This window comes from Orycteropus afer, unplaced genomic scaffold, assembly GCF_000298275.1.
Source record: "Orycteropus afer afer isolate SDZICR_OR568_19922 unplaced genomic scaffold, OryAfe1.0 scaffold00099, whole genome shotgun sequence".
NCBI lineage: Eukaryota > Metazoa > Chordata > Mammalia > Tubulidentata > Orycteropodidae > Orycteropus > Orycteropus afer.
Genome location: NW_006921686.1, coordinates 2298631 through 2303731, shown reverse-complemented (window position 1 = coordinate 2303731; position 5101 = coordinate 2298631). Strand labels below are relative to the sequence as shown.

The 5101-nt window shown below is 50.9% G+C and overlaps 1 protein-coding gene across 1 annotated transcript in view; it reads left to right on the top strand.

The window, feature by feature from the left end:
- The window catches only part of LOC103198832 (C5a anaphylatoxin chemotactic receptor 1), a 75569-nt gene that overhangs the window by 5024 nt on the left and 65444 nt on the right, over positions 1-5101 (top strand). The gene's annotated exons all lie outside the window — the stretch shown is intronic.

The window sequence follows — 5101 nt, the reverse complement described above, 5'->3', positions numbered from 1 at the left end:
ACCCCTCCTTGGGTTTCCGAGGCAGTATCACTACGGAAGTAGATTGCCCCATCTTCCTTCCAAGGAGTGGCTGGTGGGTTTGAACTGCTAACCTTCTGGTTAGCAGTCAAGTGCCTTAGGCACTGCGCCACCAGAGCTTGTTAATAATGTAAAGAAGATACATGGCACCCTGCTGGGGGTGGGGCCATGCAAATAAAGTATCCGGACCCTTAACGGTGGGGATTGGTTAGTTTCACCATCTCGCTGGGCTTAAAATGAGCCCCTTCAGAGACAGACCGGGGATCTCACTGCCATCAAGACAGGAGAGCCAGGAGCGGAGCAGGTTCTTGGACTCGAGGTCCTTACACTGAGTGTGCAAGAGACTGGCCTGAGACAGAGCGGCAGGCTCCCTGGCCCACGGAGTGAGAAAGCTGAGTGCCTTTGGGCAGGAGCCGAACTGGCCTGAACTGGCCGGAGTTGAATGGACCTATCAGCAGGGCTAGAAGAAAGAGCCTTATAACACTTGCCCCACAGGGTCTCCAAGGCTGTCAGTCTTCACAGAAGCAAAGCCCAAACCACACCCACTGCTGTGGAGTCCATTCTGACCCACAGCGCCCCTAGAGGACAGAGTGGAACTGCCCCACAGGGTCTCCAAGGCTGTCAATCTTTACAGAAGCAAAGCCCAAACCAAACCCACTGTTGTGGAGTCGATTCCAACTCACAGCGCCCCTAGAGGACAGAGTGGAACTGCACCACAGGGTTTCCAAGGCTTTCAATCTCTAGGGAAGCCGACTGTCTCATCTTTTTCCCAAGGAGTCACTGGTGGGTTTGAACCACTGACCTTTTGGTTAACAGCCCAATGCTTTAACCACTGTGTCACCAGGGCTCCTTTCCCTGATCAGGTAGGCTACACATCTAGTCCACCTCCCAGAAGTCAAGGGCAAAGTCTCTCTCTTTGAGCAAGGCCAAATTCCTGGAGGCTACACACTCACATAACTGGAAGAGTTTTGGGTGATACAGCAAAATACCCACTTTCTGTCGCATCAGTTTTGACTCCTGGCAACTCCATGTGTCACGGTGGCACTGTGCTCCACGGGGTTGTCAATGGCTGATTGTTTGGAAGCAGATTGCCCAGACGTTCTTCTGAGGCACCTCTGGGCAGACTCAAACATGCAGCGCTTCGGGGAGCAGCCTAATGCATGCACCATCTGCACCCCCCAGAGCCTCCAGGGTGGTGCACACAGCCAGAGCCTACCCCGAGCCCTTGACTAGTCAACCCTCATGGCCAGACTAGGAGGCAGGTACTACTGTTATCCCCATTTACTGATATGGAAACGGAGGCTCAGAGAGGTGGAGTAACTTGCCCAGTGCTGCACAGTCAATAAGGAGTGGAACCAAGATTTGAGGGCTGGGCAGTTTGACCCCACAGGCTATACTTTTAAGTTCTCTCCAGTGAGAGAGCTTGGTGGGCCACAAGCATCTCCCATTTGCCCTGGGAGGCAGGCACCAGGAAGAATGAGACATTCCCAGAGTGTGACGGCTGGCAGAAGGAGCAGCAGCCGTTTTATGTGGGGCTAGAAGCTGTTAAATGAGCGAGCAAAGGAGGGTCGTGGTAGGAGGAACGTCAGCGTAGGGCAAGGTCTTGAGCCTGCTTTGGCCAGGTCTATGTCAAGGGCTTAGGAGCTTTGGTAGCCCACATCGTTCGCGATTAGCCACCAGCCTCGTTTGGCGGTTGAACTCACCCAGTGGCACCGCGGAGGAAAGGCCTGGTGATCTGCCCCCGTAAGGTTTACAGCCAAGTAAACCCTATGGAATGCAATGCTAGTCTGTACAACATGGGCTTACCATGGGTTGGGGGCTGACTTGGGTGGCAACTAACAATTACAATAAGAAGCCCTTGAACAGGGTGCCCGCAGAGGAGTCGCGTTGGGTGGCAGGGGCCGGCACTAATAACCCAGTGTGGTCAGCCATTGGCTGGGCGCAGCCGGGGAGGCATGGATTTGGCCCCAATGCGATGGGGCTGGCCATCAGCTGAGCACAGCGACAAGTTCCCTTGGAGGGAGAGCCGGATAGTGCCCCTTCATGGCCACCACTGTGTACAGTGAAGGGTCAGCCTCATTCCCAAGCGGCTTCCCGTCGCAGGGGTAGCCCAGCTGCTCAAAGACTCAAGCACCTGCCAGTTCCCGGTTCCCTTCTTTTCAAAGGGAGGGCCTCTTCCTACCAGTGAACCGAAGATGTTTCCTTCAATGTGATTGGATCAACTTGAGTCACATGACAAATCCTGAGCCAATGTCTGTGCCAGGGGAATGTCAGGTGCTGGTTGGCTAAGGCTGGGATTCTTGACCACTCATTGTCAAGGGAAGGCGGGATTACTAGGAAAACGTAGACAATCAGGATCCAGCCCTGGAGGTGGTCTCAGCCAATGGACTTCCCAACTTTGAAGCTGACGCCAAGGTCCGAAACTGCCCGCAGGGGGCGTCCAAGGGCCGCCTTCTCGGAGGCTCAACACCTCCAACCTGAAGTCCGAAGTTCTAGGAACTTACGCGGATTTACTTGTGATAGCCCCGCTACTAGAATCCAGGATCCCTTATCTGCAATTCTGAATCCGAAAAATCTCTGACAACCAAACCCCATTGTCCCGGGGGCTAATTTTGGCCCGGTCTCAAGTGGTGGCTGATCAACCAATCTGTGCTGTTTGTACTTTTCTCCTTTGGTGTGAATATTCACACGTTTCCTCACAAAAATATTAACATATCTGAGGAAAAGCAGCGGCCTAAGACCCCTGGGAGTGTTACGTGAAAGATGCATAAGCACAGAATGACTTTTCTAAAATTGTATCAGTTCTGAATCCGGAAACGCGTCTGTCTCAAGGGCATTGGCTAAGGGACCAGGATCTCTCACTGGGCTCCGTTCCAGGTGTAAATGGATCTATTTATGTGTTCAACATTTATTCAACGGCTTTGGAGAGAAACTAATTTTTCCCTTCTGATTTAAGTGCAGAATGACATTCATTTACAGCACTGAGTCCCTTTTGCTAGCGACCAGCTATTTTTAGCGTTGTGTATCCACGTGGAAGTGTTTCTGTAACTCTGTGCGCGCGCATCTGTGTGTGTGAATGTGTGGGTCTGTGTGACACTGTGTGCACAAGTCTTTGTGCCTGTGCGTCCCTGTGTGTGTGTGTGTGTGTGTGTTCGTGTGCGTGTCTGAGTGTGTGTTGTGAGCGTCTATATGTGAGTGGGGCTGTGGATCTCTCTGTATGAGAGGATGTGTGTGTTGTGTGTGAAATGTGAGTCTGTGAATGTGTGTGCCTGTGTGTGTGTGTTTATAAGAAGACGCATAAAGATGATGCGCTGAGATACAATCCTCACGCCGGGCGAAAATCGCCTTCAGAGCAGCGACCGGTTCTACACAGTGTCTCTGCTGAGTCTGTGTTTGCAGGCAATACATTTCACTTCCACTAGAGGGCGCCTGTCTCCTTCGGCCAAAAAAAAAAAAAGTGATCTCCATTTTTTGCCATTTCATTTATGGGAGTGCGTAATCCCTTGCAGGAGCTCTGGTGGCGTAGTGCCTGAAGCATTTGACTGCTAGCCAGAAGGCTGGCTGTTCAAACCCAACAGCCACTGCTCGGACAATCTACTTCCGTAGTAATACTGCCTTGGAAACCCAAGGAGGGGTCGCTATGAGTCGGATCCTACTCGGTGGCAGTGACTTTGGTTTTTTTGGTTTTGCAGACCTTTGCAGAGAGGCGTGGAGGGGTGGGGAGATGGGGAGGTGGAGTGGAAGGGGGATGGGTAGTACCTCTGGAAAAGTGCAGCATAAGCTCATGAGACTGAACAAGACGAATCATGTCCAAGTAGTTTCATAAAAGCAGCAGCCCTGATGGTACAATGGTTAAGTGCTTGGCTGCTAACTGAAAGGTCGAAGGTTCAAACTTACCCAGCGGGCTCTGTGATCTGCTTCCATGAGGATTACAGCCTAGAGAGCCCTGAGGGGGCAGTGCTGCTGGGTCACGGGGTTGCATGAGTTCGAATCAACTCCATGACACCCAAGCACTACATTATTATAAATAATGGTTCTGACTTTGCAAACACCCCGAGGGGCTTCCAGGACCCCAAGGGAGTCCGCAGATGGTACTTTGGGAATCAATAGAGAATTTCTTTGAATCTCCCAAGACCCTTTGGACCCATGTTCCCTGTGCTGAGAACCTCCCAAACCCGGGGGGAAGATTGATGCCGAGACCCATGGGGATGTCCAAGGGATGCTGGGCCCACAGATGTTGATGGAGACAAGGACATTTCCACGGATCCTAACCGCCTTCTCCTACGGCTGGCGCCCTGAATGTGGACTTCCAGCCTCCTCAACTCTGAGAGAATAAATGTCTGCTTGTTAGAGCCATCCACTTGACGTATTTCTGTTAGAATAGCACTAGAGAACCAAGACACACCTTTTACCCCTTTCTCCTACCCCTGGTAACCACTAATACATTTGCCTTTTCTTGTCTTTTTATGTAAGTGAGGTCATAAAACATTTGTCTTTTGATAACTGACTTATTTTGTTCGCATCATGTCTTCCAGCTCCATCCGTACTGCAGTGTCTACCAAGACTTAGTCTCTCCTACTGGCTGACTAGGGCTTCATAATGGATGGAGCACATTTTGTTGACCCGTCTATCTCTTGCTGAACGTTTAAGTCATTGGCACCTTTTGGCTGTTGTGAATGGTGCTGCAGGGAACACTGGGGGACACATCTCTGTGCAGGTTTCTGTTTTCAAGTCTTTTGGGCACATACCTGGAGTGGAATTGCTGGATCATATGATGGTTCTATTTTCTGTTGTTTGAGAATTAAATTTTTTTTAAAATTTTTTTAGTTTTCATTATTATTGCCTTTTATTATCAGTATCTGTGCTGGTTCCCTAGTGCCGCTCTGACAAGAATATACCACCAATGGGATGGCCTTAACAAACAGGAGTTTATTCTTACAATTTGGAGGCTTTAAGTCTGAGTTCAAAGTGCCAGGCTCTGGGGGTTGGGGGAAAGCCCCTTAACCTTGGGGCCCAGCTCTGCCTCCTGCTCCCGGCCCACTGGAGCTAGAGGCGTTTCTTCACTCAGACAGCTGCTGGCTGC